This window comes from Heptranchias perlo, chromosome 2 (genome assembly GCF_035084215.1).
Source record: "Heptranchias perlo isolate sHepPer1 chromosome 2, sHepPer1.hap1, whole genome shotgun sequence".
NCBI classification, from domain to species: Eukaryota; Metazoa; Chordata; class Chondrichthyes; order Hexanchiformes; family Hexanchidae; genus Heptranchias; species Heptranchias perlo.
In genome coordinates, this window is record NC_090326.1 from 147,447,954 (window position 1) to 147,465,404 (window position 17,451).

At 45.2% G+C, this 17,451-nt stretch overlaps 1 protein-coding gene across 2 annotated transcripts in view; it reads left to right on the plus strand.

Annotated features, from left to right (window-relative positions):
• Positions 1–17,451, plus strand: part of ptprn2 (protein tyrosine phosphatase receptor type N2) — a 924,398-nt gene that overhangs the window by 328,341 nt on the left and 578,606 nt on the right. The window lies entirely within an intron of this gene.

The window sequence follows — 17,451 nt, forward strand, 5'->3', positions numbered from 1 at the left end:
ACATTATACTAACTTGAAAGAAGTACAAGTAAACTGTTATTTCACCTGGAAGGAGTGTTTGGGGCCCTGGATGGTTTTCTTTTATTCGTCCATGGGATGTGGGCATCGCTGGCAAGGCCAGCATTTATTGCCCATTCCTAATTGCCCTTGAGAAGGTGGTGGTGAGCTGCCTTCTTGAACCGCTGTAGCCCGTGTGGTGAAGGTTCTCCCACAGTGCTGTTAAGAAGGGAGTTCCAGGATTTTGACCCAGCGACGATGAAGGAACGGCGATCTATTTCCAAGTCGGGATGGTGTGTGACTTGGAGGGGAATGTGCAGGTGATGTTGCTCCCATGTGCCTGCTACCCTTGTCCTTCTAGGTGGTAGAGGTCGCTGATTTGGGAGATATGTCAAAGAAGCCCTGGCGAGTTGCTGCAGTGAATCCTGTGGATGGTACACACTGCAGTGCGCTGGTGGTGAAGGGAATAAATGTTTAGGGTGGTGGATGGGGTGCCAATCAAGTGGGCTGCTTTGTCCTGGATGGTGTCGAGCTTCTTGAGTGTTGTTGGAGCTGCACTCATCCGGGTAAGTGGAGAGTATTCCATCACACTCCTGACTTGTGCCTTGTAGATGGTGGAAAGGCTTTGGGGAGTCAGGAGGTGAGTCAGTCACCGCAGAATACCCAGCCTCTGACCTGCTCTTGTAGCCACAGTATTTATATGGCTGGTCCAGTTAAGTTTCTGGTCAATGATGACCCCCAGGATGTTGATGGTGGGGGATTCGGTGATGGTAATGCTGTTGAATGTGAAGGGGAGGTAGTTAGACTCTCTCATGTTGGAGATGGTCATTGCCTGGCACGAATGTTACTTGCCACTTATGAGCCCAAGCCTGGTTGTTGTCCAGGTCTTGCTGCATGCGGGCACGGATTGCTTCATTATCTGAGGGGTTGCGAATGGAACTGAACACTGTGCGATCATCAGTGAACATCCCCATTTCTGACCTTATGATGGAGGGAAGGTCACTGATGAAGCAGCTGAAGATGGTTGGGCCTAGGACACTGCCCTGAGGAATTCCTGCTGTAATGCCCTGCAGCTGAGATGATTGGTCTCCAACAACCACTACCTTCTTCCTTTGTGTTAGGTATGACTCCAGCCACTGAAGAGTTTTCCCCCTGATTCCCATTGACTTCAATTTTACTAGGGTTCCTTGGTGCCACACTCGATCAAATGCTGCCTTGATGTCAAGGGCAGTCACTCTCACCTCACCTTTGGAATTCAGCTCTTTTGTCCATGTTTGGACCAAGGCTCTAATGAGGTCTGGAGCCGAGTGGTCCTGGTGGAACCCAAACTGAGCATGGATGAGCAGGTTATTGGTGAGTGAGTGCCGCTTGATAGCACTGTCGACGACACCTTCCATCACTTTACTAATGATTGAGAATAGACTGATGGGGCAGTAATTGGCCGGATTGGATTTGTCCTGCATTTTGTGGACTGGACATACCTGGGCAATTTTCCACATTGTCGGGTGGATGCCAGTGTTGTAGCGGTACTGGAACAGTTTGGCTAGAGGTGCGGCTAGTTCTGGAGCACAAGTCTTCAGCACTACAGCCGGGATGTTGTCGGGCCCAAAGCCTTTGCTGTATCCAGTGCACTTAGCTGTTTCTTGATATCATGTGGAGTGAATCGAATTGGCTGAAGACTGGCTTCTGTGAAGGTGGGGATATCGGGAAGAGGCCGAAATGGATCATCCACTCGACACTTCTGGCCGAAGATGGTTGCAAACGCTTCAGCCTTGTCTTTTGCACTCATGTGCTAGACTCTGCCATCATTGAGAATGGGGATGATTACAGAGCCTCCTCCTCCCTTTGGTTGTTTAATTGTCCACCACCATTCATGGAAGGGAGGAGGTGAAAGGACAGGTGTTGCATCTTCTGCGCTCGCACGGGAAGTTGACGTGGGAGGAGAGTGGCTGTTGGGGGTGATGGAGGAGTGGACCAGGGTGTCTCGGAGGGAGCGATCCCTTTGGAATGCTGAAGGGGGGGTGGTGAAGAGAGGGGAAGGTGTGTTTGGTGGTGGGATCACGCTGGAGGTGGCGGAAATGGCGAAGTAGAGGGGGGGAGGGCTCAGGTGGGGTGAAGTTTAGATTGATAAAGAGAAAAGACAAGGAAGTAATACAGGAAAGTGATGGGGGTATTGATAAACAGAGTGTGTCAGGTAGGGACAGAGCGTACAAACATAAGATTGAACTAGCAAATGGGGTCAGGGTGGGAAAGAATAGTAAAAGACAAAATTAAAGGTTCTTTATCTGAATGTGCAATATTCGTAATAAGATCGATGAATTAACGGCACAAATAGAAACAAATGGGTATGATCTCGTGGCCATTACAGAGACATGGTTGGAAGGTGACCAAGGTTGGGAGCTAAATATTCAGGGTTATTTAACATTTCGGAAGGATAGGTAAAAAAGTAAAGGCGGTGGGGTAGCTCTGTTAATAAAGAATGAAATTGGTATAATAGTGAGAAATGATCTTGGCTCAGAAGATCAAGATGTCGAATCAATTTGGGTGGAGGTAAGAAATAGCAAGGGAAAGAAATCACTGGTGGGAGTAGTATATAGGCCTCCTAACACTAGCTACACTGTAGGGCAAAATATTAATCAGGAAATAAGGGGGGCTTGTAAAAAAAGGTAATGCAATAATCATGGGCGATTTTAACTTTCACATAGATTGGACAAATCAAATTGGCAAAAAGAGCCCTGAGGAGGAGTTCAGAGAGTGTATTAGGGACTGTTTCTTAGACCAATACGTTGGGGAACCAATCAGGGAACAGGCCATTTTGGATTTGGTAATGGATTACGAAACAGGATTAATTAATGATCTCAAAGGATCCCTTGGGAAGCAGTGATCATAACATGATAGAATTTCACATCCAGTTTGAGAGCGAGGATCTTGGGTATGCAACTACTGTATTAAAATTAAATAAGGGCAATTATAAAGGAATGAGGGTGGAATTGGCTAAAGTGGACTGGGTAAACAGATTAGATGGTATGATGGTGGATAAGCAGTGGCAAACATTTAAAAATATATTTTATGACTCGCAACAAAAATATATCACTGTGAGGAGGAAAGACTCCACAAAAAGGGTGAACCAACCATGGCTAACTAAGGAAGTAAAGGATGGTATCAGGTTAAAAGAAAAAGCATACAACATGGCAAGGATTACCGGTAAGACCGAAGATTGGGAAAACTTTAAAAACCAGCAAAAGATGACTAAAAGAATAATAAAGGGGGAGTAAATAAATTATGAGAATAAACTAGCAAGAAATATAAAAACTGACAGTAAAATCTGCTGCAAGTATATAAAAAGGAAGAGGGTAGCTAAAGTAAACATTGGTCGCTTAGAGGATGAGACTGGGGAAATAATAATGGAAAACAAGGAAATGGCAGAGGAATTGAACAGATATTTTGTATCTGTCTTCACAGTAGAAGACACTAATAATATACCAATAATAGTATAAAATCAAGGGGCAAAGGGGAGGGAGGAACTAAAAACAATCACTATCACTGTAGAAAAAGTACGAGGTAAACTAATGGGTCTAAAGGCTGACATGTCCCCTGGACCTGATGGCTTGTATCCGAGGGTCTTAAAGGAAGTGGCTACAGAGATAGTGGATGCATTGGTTGTAATCTTCCAGAATTCACTAGATTCTGGAAAGGTCCCAGCGGATTGGAAAACCACAAACGTAACACCCCTATTCAAGAAGGGAGTGAGACAGAAAGCAGGTAACTATAGACCAGTTAGCCTAACATCTGTCATTGGGAAAATGCTAGAATCCATTATTAAGGAAGTAGTAGCAGGACATTTGGAGACTCATAATACAATCAAGGAGAGTCGACATGGTTTTATGAAGGGGAAATCGTGTTTGACAAATTTATTAGAGTTCTTTGAGGAAGTAACGGGCAGGGTGGATAAAGGGGAACCAATGGATGCAGTATATTTGGATTTCCAAAAGGCATTCGATAAGGTGCCACATAAAAGATTACTGCACAAGATAGGAGCTCATGGTGTTGGGGGTAATATACTGACATGGATAGAGGATTGGCTAACTAACAGAAAACAAAGAGTTGGGATAAAAGGGTCATTTTCAAAATGGCAATCTGTAACTAGTGGGGTGCCGCAGGGATCAGCGCTGGGTCCTCAACTATTTACAATATATATCAATGACTTGGATGAAGGAACAGAGTGTCTTGTGGCCAAATTTGCTGAAGATACAAAGATAGGTGGAAAAGCAAGTTGCGATGAGGACACAAAGTGTCTGCAAAGGGATATTGACAGGTTAAGCAAATGGGCAAAAATTTGACAGATGGAATATAACGTGGGAAAATGTGAAGTCATCCACTTTTGGAGGAAAAATAAAAAAGCAAAATATTATTTGAATGGAGAAATACTACAAAATGCTGTGGTACAGAGGGATCTGGGTGTCCTCGTACATGAAACACAAAAAGCCAACATACAGGTGCAGCAGGTAATCCAGAAGGCAAAAGGAATATTGGCCTTTATTTCTAGGGGATGGAGTATAAAAGCAGGGAGGTCATGCTACAACTGTAAAGGGTGCTGGTGAGACCACACCTGGAGTACTGTGTACAGTTCTGGTGCCCTTATTTAGGTAATGACATACTTGCATGGAGGCAGTTCAGAGAAGGTTCATTAGGTTGATTCCGGGTGTGGAAGGGTTGTCTTATGAGGAAAGATTGAACAGGTTGGGTCTATACTCATTGGAGTTTAGAAAAATGAGAGGAGATCTTATTGAAACATACAAGATTCTGAGGGGACTTGATAGAGTAGGGAGGATATTACCCCTCATGGGGGAATCTAAAACTAGGAGGCATAGTCTCAGAATAAGAGGTTGCCCGTTTAAGATGGAAATGAGGTGGAATTTCTTCTCCCAGAGGGTTGTGAATCTTTGGAATTCTTTACCCCAAAAAGCTGTGGAGGCTGAGTCATTGAATACATTCAAAGCTGAGTTCGACAAATTTTTGATCAGCAAGGGAGTCAAAGGATATGGGGATAAGGCGGGAAAGTGGAGTTGAGGTAAAAATCAGATCAGCCATGATCTGATTGAATGGTGGAGCAGGCTCGAGAGGCCGAATGGCCTACTCCTGCTCCTATCTCTTATGGTCTTATAGGATGATACATTGATTGTGGAGGCTGGTGGCTTGGACGGTGAGGACAAGGGGGACCCTATCATGGTTCTGGGAGAGAAGGGAAGGGGTGAGGGCAGAAGTGTGGGAATTAGGACAGACACGGTCGAGTCCCCTGTCAACTACAGTGGAGGGGAATCCTGGGTTGAGGAAAAAGGAAGGCATATTGGAAGCAGTGGTGCGGAAGGTGGTATCGTCCGATCAGATGCGACGGAGATGGAGAAGCTATGAGAAGGGAATAGAATCCTTACAGGAAGCGGGGTAGAAGGAAGTGTAATCAAGGTAGTTGTGGGAGTCGGTGGGCTTATAATAGATATTGGTTGACAGCCTTTCCCCAGAAATGGAGATAGAGAAGTCGAGGAAAGGAAGGGAAGAGTCAGAGGTGGACCATGTGAAGGCGAGGGAAGGATGGAAATTGGAAGCAAAGTTGATGAAATTTTCCATTTCGGGACAAGAGCAGGAAACGGCACCGATACAGTCATCGATGTACTGGAAAAAGAGGTGAGGGAGGGGACTTGAGTAGGATTGGAACAAGGAAAGTTTCATGAATCCCACATAAAGGCAGGCATTGCTGGGACCCATATGGGTTCCCATAGTGACACCTTTTATTTGGAGGATTTGAGTGGAGTCAAAGGAGAAATTATTCAAAGTGAGAGCAAGTTCAGCCAGGCGGAGGAGGGTGGTGGTGGATGTGGACTGGTTGGGCCTCCGTTCATGGAAGAAGCAGTGGGCCTGCAGGCTGTCCTGGTGGGGGACAGGGGTGTAGAGGGACTGGACGTCCATGGTGAAAAGGAGACGATTAGGGCCGAGGAACTGGAAACTGTTAAAGTGGCGGTGGGCGTCAGAAGAGTCGCGGATGTAGGTTGGAAGAGACTGGACAAGGGGAGAAAAAAGAGTCAAGATAGGAGGAAATAAGTTCTGTGGGGCAAGAAAAGGCTGAAACGATGGGTCTCCCAGGGCAGTCCTGTTTGTGGATCTTGGGTAGGAGGTAGAAGCGGGCTGTGCGGGGTTGGGGGTCTATGAGGTTGGAGGCCGTGGAGGGAAGATCTCCAGAGAAGATGAGGTCAGTGACGGTCTGGGAAACTATGGCTTGATGTTCAGCGGTGGGATCATGGTCCAGGGGGAGGTAGGAGGAGATGTCGGAGAGTTGGTGGTTAGCCTCCGCGAGGTTGAGGTCTGTTCGCCACACAGCAACAGCGCCGCCCTTGTCAGCAGGTTTAATGACAATGTCAGGGTTGGACCTGAGAGAACGGAGTGCTGCGAGTTCAGAGGGAGGTAGGTTACAATGAGTGAGGGGAATAGAGAAATTGAGATGGCCGATGTCACACCGGCAGTTTGCAATGATAAGATCAACAGAAGGTAAGAGGCCAGAGGGAGGGGTCCAGGTGGAACGAGAATTCTGAAGATGGGTGAAGGGATCCGCTGTGCGGGGGGAAGACTCCTGGCCAAAGAAGTGGGCGCGGAGGCGAAGGCGACAGAAGAAGAGCTCAGCATCGTGTCAGGCTCGAAATTCATTGAGGTGGGGGTGTAAGGGGATGAAGCTGAGGCTTTTGCTGAGGACTGATCGTTCGGGGTCAGAGAGGGGAAGGTCAGAGGGGATAGTGAAAACACGACAAAGGGTGAGATTGGAGGGAGGGATAGGGTCAGAGGAAAGTGAAGAGGAAGAAGGATCAGGAGGGGTGTTGAAGCTTGCGGTCCGTGACACCTGAAAGGAAGACAAAAAGTTTTTTGTTAAAGCGAAGGATGAAATGGAACTGCGGACCAGGACAACTCTGAAATAGAGAGAGGTCGGGAGCAGCATGTGGTGGTGCATGGAGTTGAGCGTGGCTCTCAGGAAATGGCGAGAGCAGTGGTTCGAGGAACGCTGAATATCATGGAGATATCTGTAATCACGGGTGGATCCGAAATATGAAGAGTGGAATTTAAGTTGGAAATCACCTGGAATAAGTCGGAGCCGGAGACAGTTGCTGAGGAAGGAGATGTGGCTGTGAAAGTGAGTTTTAGAAGAAACCTGATCAAACACGAGAAGGGAAAGAGAAAGCAACGAAGGTGAACAAGGTAAAAGAGACAAACGGAAATCCTGTCGGAGAGAAGAGCAGAACTTCTTCTGTATATTGTTCCGAGACTGTCTGATATTATACTTTGCCTCAAGCATGATGCTGAGCCTCAGACCTTCCTGTTGAGTACAGAGTACAGGCTGCAGCTTAAAGACAATTGTATTGCTGAGAAAAAAACACAGCAAACAGTACAATGCATTTAATTTATCTTCTAATGTTTATTTTTGTTGCTTGCTTTACCTCTTCGAGATGCCAGGGTTGATTTTGGTGCTCGTTACACCACGTCTGCACCCACTGTGGGTGCAGATGAGGAGTAAGGAATAAAGTGGAAATCGGTTCTGCTTGATGTCAGCCTAGTTTCAGCCCTGTTCAAATTTTCGGTCAGGCCTGGGGCACATCATGGAAGCTTCCATCCGAATTAGACAGGAGCTCAATTTCAATGTGAAAGAAGGGGTGGTTATGGGGTTGGGGGGTGGGGGGGAGAGAATGATCTACTGATACACTTGCGTAATGTGACAATCCTCCTGTATGTTCCATTAACATTTTGTACGTGCTTCAACGCAGCGATGGATGGGTATATGTGATATTGCTGTCTGTCAATTCCTAAAGGGAACGCTGTTTCAGTTTTACTGATGAAAGTGGTAAGTTCTTTTACATAGTTCGACATATGGTAGCCATATTTTAAACAATTTGCATGTTTAACATTTACATATCCTGTAAACAGAATGTTATGTCCAATAAAGTGCAGATGCTTCTCAACAGTCAGTCTAATTTGATTATAAAAAAAAATCTCTGCAGGCAGATAGGAGAGGAAAGTGACTCTTGAGTTATCTGACGTTCACTGACATCGAGTAAGCTCCTATAAATAGTCCGTGCACTTGCCTTTCATTTGATGGATTTTAAATTAGGTTAATATAATGTTATAATTTCACAGTTCTAGTTTCCATAGTCACTTGTAAAACACAAAAATACATTTAAAACTAGTTTATTACAAAGAAGGAATGTTTTGGGGATAATGGGCACTCTGGGAATTGGTTGGTTAATTATATAAATGCAGAGGGAAGTATATGGGAGCCGAGACAGTAAAAATGTATTATTAAGACGAATGATGTTTACAGTAGAAAGTGAGATGTGAGTAAATTTTCTTTGTCAGTATTTTTCCATAAAGACTTCTTTTTTTGCTGGTACAGAGCAACTGAAAGAATCAATCTATTGTATTATTGCTTTTCCCCCATCAGGACCGGCTGCTCATTGGAGCTTCCCTCAGAGGGCTTCAAGTTGCTGATTACTCTCTGATTGTCATCAGAGTCACTGCATCAACACCCACTCAGAGTACTAGCCAGCTATTCTAGAAGAGGGGACTCCGACCTTCCTCCTGTCTCCTCTCCTAAATGTGGAGATGCCGGTGATGGACTGGGGTTGACAATTGTAAACAATTTTACAACACCAAGTTATAGTCCAACAAATTTATTTTAAATTCCACAAGCTTTCGGAGGCTTCCTCCTTCCTCAGATGAACGGTGTGGAAACCATGATTGAATCTGCCTCCACCACCCCCTCGGGCAGTGCATTCCAGATCCTAACCACTCGCTGTGTAAAAACGTTTTTCCTCATGTCACCTTTGGTTCTTTTGCCAATCACCTTCAAGATTAGTGCTAATGGTATTTTTTCTTGGCTCCTTCCTCAGGTGAACGGTGAAAGCTTGTGATTTTCAAATAAAACTGTTGGACTATAACTTGGTGTTGTAAAATTGTTTACAATTGTCCTCTCCTAAAGGCATTGACTCCACATTGGGACACAGTGCCTCAGGTGCTGATCACACCACAATACCCCACCAAGTGGCCGTTCTTCATATGTGAGCCGAGCCAGTGAGTTTATTATGTTATTTTACCATAGAAGGCACTGCAACTGAGAACGATCCTTTCCTCACTCGAATTCCACACAAATGCACTTTCCACCAAGCGATCTTCCCTCGGCAGCTAGGACTGCATTCTCTGATGTATGTAAGGAATCTTACAACACCAGGTTATAGTCCAACAGTTTTATTTGAAAATCACAAGCTTTCGGAGGCTTTCTCCTTCGTCAGGTGAGTGTGGGATTCCCTGAAGGTTACCGCATTTATAGTCAGAGAACAATACCTGGTGATTACAGATAATCTTTCCAACTGCCCGTTGTCAAGGCAATCAAAGTGTTCAGACAGAGAGATGTTACATACAGGACCACCGAATATACAAACGGCCAGAACAAAAGACAGAGAGAGAGTTCTGGCCGTTTGTATATTCGGTGGTCCTGTATGTAACATCTCTCTGTCTGAACACTTTGATTGCCTTGACAACGGGCAGTTGGAAAGATTATCTGTAATCACCAGGTATTGTTCTCTGACTATAAATGCGGTAACCTTCAGGGAATCCCACACTCACCTGACGAAGGAGAAAGCCTCCGAAAGCTTGTGATTTTCAAATAAAACTGTTGGACTATAACCTGGTGTTGTAAGATTCCTTACATTTGTCAACCCCAGTCCATCACTGGCATCTCCACATCATGGCTTCTCTGATGTAGACAAATTCTAGCTCTCTAGGGATGAAGTCACTGAGGAAGCCAAGAAAAAATACCATTAGCACTAATCTTGAAGGTGATTGGCAAAAGAACCAAAGGTGACGTGGGAAAAAACGTTTTTACACAGCGAGTGGTTAAGCTCTGGAATGCACTGCCCAAGGGGGTGGTGGAGGCAGATTCAATCATGGCCTTCAAAGGGGAACTGGATAAGTACTTGAAAATAAAAAAGTTTGCAGGGCTACAGGAATAGGGCGGGGGAGTGGGACTAGCTGGATTGCTCTTGCATAGAGCCGGCGTGGACTCGATGGGCCGAATGGCCTGCTTCCATGCTGTAACCTTTCTATGATTCTAAGTGCATTACTGGCACACACGGCAATTCCTTCCCTTTCACCTTTGTGTGCAGTCATAATAATTCAACATATTTTTCTGCACACTGAATGCAATGAGAAATGTCGCTTGTTGATTATCAACATCCCTTCATGCCCCAGTAGGCCAGGAAAACTCTTGACATAGTCAGAAAAATCAAATTAAACTAATAAGCCAAAAAGAAGGCAGTAAGTTTTCAGGACCAGAGCAGAGCACTCGCTGATCTCACATGGGCATTCCTGAAGTTGGTACTAACTAGTCAAGCATGGCAATCACTTGGTCAAGATTAGGCATGCTACAGGGAACTTCCCAAAGGAGGTGTGGGAACTCATTTGAAGAGCTGCAAGCAACATTTAAAGGGATGCAGTCACTTACAAGTAAATGGCTGAATAGGGGGGGGGGAAAATTGTTCCAGCCTTTCCAAAGGCTGCAAACTTTTTTTTATATTTGATCTCTGGATATAGGAAACACTCGCAAGGCCACAATTATTGCCCATCCCTAATTGCCCTGAGAAAGTGGTGGTGAGCCTTCTCCTTGAACCACTGTAATCCTTGTATTGATGGTGCTTCCACTATGGTGTTATATAGGGAATTCCAGGATATTAACCCAGCGATGATGAAGGCATGGCGATATATGTCCATGCAGGAAGTTGTATGACTTGGGAGAGAACTTGGTGGTGATGCTGTTCCCACGCCAATGCTGCTCTTGTCCTTCACAGTAGTAGATGTGCAGGAGCGAGAGATGCCGTCAAAGTGATAGTTGCAGCAGTGCATACTGTAGATGGTACATACTGCAGCTAATGTAAACCGGTGATGAGGGGGTGGATAATGAGTCCAGTGGCAGGTGCACTGATCATGCAAATTGCTCTCTCAGATGGTGTCGAGCTTCTTCAATGTTGTTGTGGCTGCACCCATCCAGGCGAGTGGTGAGTATTTCATCACACTTGTGACTTGAACCTTGTAGATGGTGGAGAAACCACTCATCACAGAGTACCCAGACTCAATCCTGCTCTTGTAGCCGTGCTGTCAATATGGCTGGCCAGTTTTGATCTCCATGGTGTTGATGATGGCTCCCTCATTATCTGACCCAGGCCCAGTCTGACAGTTTTTTTCTTCAGGCCTTGGTCAGTGGTGGTAATACCCAGCCTCTCCTGGTGGACATTCAAGTGAGCCACTCAGAGTACATTCTGTGATCTTGCTTCCCTCAGCATTTCCTCCAAGTGACGTTCAACAGGGAAGATAACTGATTCATTGATTGACTACTTGATTATCAGCTGGAAATTTCCTTGACCTTGTTTGACCTGAAGTCATATTGACTTTGGACCCCATGGTTGTCACGTTGAGGACTGCTAGGGCCAGTCCCACTTGACTGTCCGTCAGTGTCCCCCCACTTTTGGTGGGTCTATCCCACTGGTGGGGCAGAACATACCCAGGGGTGGTGATGGAGGAGTCTGGGATATTGGCTGATTGCTGTGATTCTGTAAGACCATATTAGTCTATTGCTTGACTGCTCTCTCAACTTAGACATTAACCCCTAGATGTTAGTGACAAGGACTTTGGAGGGTTGACTGGGCTGATAATGCCTTAATATTATTGTAGTATGATTCCTGGGTTGTTGCTGTTAGGTCCATCTGATTTTCTTATTATTGAACTCTGAAGCATGTTTTTACAACTGGGTGGCTTGCTAGGCCACTTCAGAGGGCGTTGAGATCAACCACATAGTGCAGGACTGGAGTCACATGTAGGCCAGGCCATGTAGGGGTGGCAGGTTATCTTCTCTGAAGGACGTTTATGAACCTGTTGGGTTTTTATGACAATCTGAATGCTTTCATGGTTCTTCTTCCATCCAGTATGATGATTCTATAATGAAGTTCCCTACCACACCTTCTGTTGATCCCATTTTTTAGGACACTAATTTCCTTCCTGACCTCTCCATAAAAACAGTCGGAACAGTGCTGCTAATATCTCTATAACTCTCAATCCTGCTTCAAAACTGATATTGCTCCAGTACCTTCTTAAAGGTGTCAATTCAGCCCAAAACTACCTTCTTTGGGAGTATGGCCCATGAATCATCTATCCGGTGGGGGAAAAAATTCCTAATCTCGAACAAGGCATTTGAATTTTGTATTTGTATCTCTGGTCCTATGCTCATTTTCCAAGGTAAATAGCATGCTTGCTTCCCTGCCTTCTGAATAGAATGATGTGGATTTGCCGGTGATGGACTGGGGTGGACAAATGTAAGGAATGTGTGGTTCACCTGACGAAGGAGAACGCCTCCGAAAGCTTGTGATTTTCAAATAAAACTGTTGGACTATAACCTGGTGTTGTAAGATTCCTTACATTTCTGAATAGAAGACCTGTGTCATGTCTACCCTCAGTCGGGTAATGTGAGGAGGGTTGCACTACTTGGCACTCGAGGGCACCCTTCCTAGAGGGCAGAAGCGTAATATGCCTGGCAAGAGGAGGTGGCCAGAGTCATTGATGTGTACAGTACCTGCACAGCCTGGGGATGGATGCAGAAGATTGATGGTACTCATCAAGGAAGATACTGAGGTAAGACTGTGTATGCATGAGAAGCAGTGGAAGAGGTGTAAGTCCCCCCCCCAATCTCGGGGCTGGTACCATCCATCTCTTACTCCTGCTTCCCTGTCTCACTCACTCCCAAAGGCATACATACAACCATACCATTAGTATGTTGTAATGAAAACTCTTTTTGAAGTTGTGTCTTGGGTCCAGTTTCTTTTCTATCATTATAGTGCTGGAAAAAAAATCTCAGCCTGACAGCACTGCCAACGGCTCATAACAAGACAGCGCCTCATAGCAGTCTTGCGTCCTTCTCACCAATGTTTGCATGCACCTGTACAGCTACAGATCTCTCAGAGGATGCAGTTAGTGGGCTTAATGAGGTAGCACCGGGTGAGTCACAGCGTACGGGTGTGGAGGAGCAAGTGCTGGTGGCAGGAACCTGTTGCCCATGTGGTCACATGACTGCCATCACTGACTCCCTCTACTTTGGGAAACGCAGCCATATGGTGATGTTGGGCTGATGTGCCATGCTGCTGTTGCCCTTCTTCGGGAAAAGAAATAAAATTACTGGCCATGGTGACTGATGCATCAGTCATCTGTTTGATACATGTATGTCCGATTATTGACTGATAACTGTCGTTGATTCATATGCTAGGCTGGAAGGAGCAAGAGGCAAATACTTGAAGCAAGAGGGTTACATTGACTGCCATTGTTCCCATGATGCTGGTGTCCTTGCAGCAGATGGCACAGACCTGCAACTAGGGGGAGAATTTTAACCCCCAAGAACAGGTGGGTTGGGGGTGGGTGGGTGGGTGGTTAAAATAATTGATTTTTGGAGCTCGTCCACAACCCAGCTCCAACACGCCCGCTTGGGAGATGCATTTGAATGCGTGTTGGTAACCTATTCGCCGGAGGCGGGGTCTTAATTAGTTCAGGCGGGTGGTATTTATATCATCAATTAACGTCCTTGTGAGACGTGAACTAGGTCTTTTTAAGTTGAATTTGACTCAACTTTAAATTTAACGCCTCCAGCGCAGGTTTCCCGGGGCTCGTGAATCTCGCCAGTGAAAAGGAGGCTAGAAGGGCTGGATTATGTGGTAAGTGCCTTTATTGCACAGCTTGTGGGCTAGGAGGAGTGTTTCCTCCAGGCCCAACAAGCTAACCTGCCGCTATCGGACCCCCACGATCGTCCGATCCCACCACCCCCCCCACCGATGTCCGAGACACCACCCCTCCCCGATGTCCAACTGCTCACGACCCCAACGATGACCGTACTGCGATCGCGCCCCCCCCCCCCCCCCCACATACAAACCCTAAAGACGCTGATCTATCCCCGGCAGCTGGAAGTAACCCGGAAGTAAAATTTTTATTGTTCAATTAGGTTGTAATCACAGATTCCGACCCGCCAACTTCACTTCCAGGTTTTGCATCTAATAAACTCCCCCCAACCCCGCTCTCCACCTGGCTCCAAGTTAAAATCCAGGCCTAGGTCCCTGCAAACCTAGTTCGTCTTGACCATTGCTCTGTTAGATGTGTTAGGGCCTGCACATACAATTGTTGGCGTAACAGTGAGTATGAACAGTTCAGCTCTGGTTCCTGCTGCTCTCCCTGCTCTGCATTCTTTCATCTTGTATCACTTCAACCATGAAGTACTGTGTTGGAGCACTTCAGAAATGATCCTCATTACTAAATTGAACTTGATTTGCCAACCATCAGGGGCTTCTTGCTTAGATGCCCTGCAGCTCCATGAGTTCTATTGTAAGAGCTCTTTTTATGTCCCCTGCTTTCTCAGCAATTTCCGTTCTGCTGACATCTTGTAAATGTTTCAAGCACCGTTGGCTTTCCAGTGAACTAGCGGGCGATTTTCTGCTCTTTTGGGTTCCCGATATAAATTAGCTAATTTTATAACAGCATTTAGAAATTATTCTTACAAATGTCGAAATTAGAATGAAAACCAACTCTAATAACATACCATAAATCTGGAATTTAAAAGAAAAAAAACGAGTAGAAAGCCTCTGCCCCTTTAATTGCTCCATCACACAAGAAGCTTTCATTAGGTCTGCTCCAGATGGACAGCACAATCCTGCCCTAAGTGGGTGGGAAATTGCACTCTGTTTAAATTACAGGCATTATGAAAATGAAGCTCCTTCACACTTTGTTTGAGAGCAGTTCTGGGCAGCTCCATTTGACTGCTCCACTCCAGCATCAGCAACCACAGTGAGTAGAAATTTTGCCCTATCGAATTCCCAATCTTGAGGTACTGAGGGAATGGGTGAGACTTTGGTCATTACACGCTCAGTGTTTTGTCATTTTTCATCACTGCCTCTTCTTGGTCAGATGCTCAAAAGGTGTTTCTGATCAGGTGTGAGCTGATTGGTGTGATCTTATTTCAAGTCCCTTGAGAACGCGCAGTCTCACAGCTTTTAAGTTGTTCTGAGCTGCAGTGCTCCGGGGAGGGTTTTCTTTCAGACAGTTCAAAAATTACACCAGGCAACCATGATTACAGCATTCGCTGTTAGTACTGAAGACTTTTAGTAATCAGACACAAAGAGATTGATGGATCAATCTGTCCATCTTTTTCTTTCTCGTATTTCTGAAAATTGAGATTATTTTGTCTGCCACAAGCGTAGGCAAGGGGCTTCCTTGTGAACTTTCCCCTCCCGTTGAAAACAATACAAGATTTATTTTTGCTTTCTCCAATTGCTTTTTATTCCACAATTCTGTCAGTCTCCTGTCCTCGTGTTTCCAATGACTCATAAATAAGGTAACTGATCATGAAAATTGTCTGTACAGACATATACTCTTATTACGTATTTCCCTGAAGAGCAAAGGGTAGATTTTCGGATCCTGGGAAAGCTCAGTCTAAAATGGTTACGTTGTAGTGCAAATCTAGCCAGATGTGTATGCTGATTGCATACAATTTTCCTGGGTTGTCTCATTTCCATAATTATTCACAGCTTGCTGTACAGCTTTGGCTTTGTGTAGGGTGCTAGCCCAATTGGAGTAAGTGAGGGTTAAAGGGATGTGACCACTTAAAGGAAAGAGGATGCATATGAGGGCAAAAAAGGCTCAGAGCCTTTTGAAATGCTCAATACCTGTTGGCAGCCTTTGGAAAGGTAGAATGGGGAGAAGGGGGAATGGAAGTGCCAGGCTAAAGTGAAATGAAAGGAAACTTATTGCAGAGAAGTCTGGGGGTAAGTGACAGAGCAGCCCAGTAATTGACCCCCTGTTTCATAGTTGGCAAAATGCATGTTATGCTGCATAAGAAGGAGTGCATGTTTGGCATTCCAGGCTACTCTTCCCATACGGGACAGTTGTGCAGCAAGCTTGTAATCATATGATTTTGGGTGGGGTGGGGAGTGTATATATTGTGTTACACAAGTTAGCACAATTGTGTGGGACAGGCTGGATGGACTAGAGGGTTTTTTCCTGTCTGTCATTGTTCGTATGTTCGTAAGCCTGAGGCACAAAGGCTGAAGTGGCCTTCATGGCCATGTCTGTGGTGGGCTGCAGGCCAGAATACAGCATGCGGCACAATTCTGCGACTGCCACTGTCACTGTCCCCGCGGAGGATCAGTGCACACACAGACTGAGTTCCATGCGGAAATCCCGAGTTTGCACGTAGGTGGGTGAGGGCAGGATGGTACGTCCTACTGGGGTGCAACCTCACCAGCTTAATTGCTCTTTTCTTTATCCAAAAAACAGAAATATAGCAGGATTCCCACAGGGCTAAACAATGTCCCAATTTTTAGGATCACACCAAAACATGTAATAAGAACATAAGAAATAGGAGTAGGCCATACGGCCCCTCGAGCCTGCTCTGCCATGTAATATCATGGCTGATCTTTGATCTCAACTCCACTTTTTGTCTGATCCCCATATCCCTTGATTCCCTTAGAGTCCAAAAATCTATCGATCTCAGTCTTAATGCCTAAAGCAGCGGCTCAAATCTTTACAACAACTGAGTGGTCACAAAAAATAAACAGAAAATACTTCAATCCTTTACAATTCCAATAATAGAACTATCCGTGAGTTCCCTTTAAACGAGATTTGCTTCCAAAACAATACCTAGAAACTGTGAACACTCACTTTTTATAGACAGATTGGTAAAATAGAGCATAATCACCAGGACATTTCATATAGAAGACTCCTGCACCATTCAAACCCCCAACCAGAATCTCCATAATGTGTATTGTGGGTGGAGATACCTACGGTCAGTTACACCTTGATTACGTCGGGAGTAATCTATCAGAAAATATAGCTTCAACTGTTACAGTATATTAACAGCACTACATCAAATTCCTCATAAATGTGTTTCCATCTTAAACAATCTGAACACTTGGTGTGTTGTAATACATTCATTTTTAACTGAATTTAGTTCATGCGTGGGCTTATGACACATTGTGCAGTGGTTCTATGAATTATTGACGCAGCAGTGAAAATAGTAACAGTTGAACAGGCTTCAGATGTCAGTGAGAGATGTCATAGGCATAATGATGGATTGCGGGGTCTGTTCCATTTTAATATTTTGTTGTGTGAATTTTGTGCTCATCAAGGCGAGGGATGCTAGTACTGGGGAAGGGAACATTTCCAGGCACCCACTGTCTACACTCTTGGGTCACGTGTGCACAGTTCAACGTAGAATAAAGTTCCCTCTTCTCTGGCCCAACACTATACCTCAGACCCAACCCAACCAATGTGACATTTACTTTTGAAACTGCAGCCATCAGGTTTACAAGAGAGATACAGATGAAGAATGCCTTTTGACCC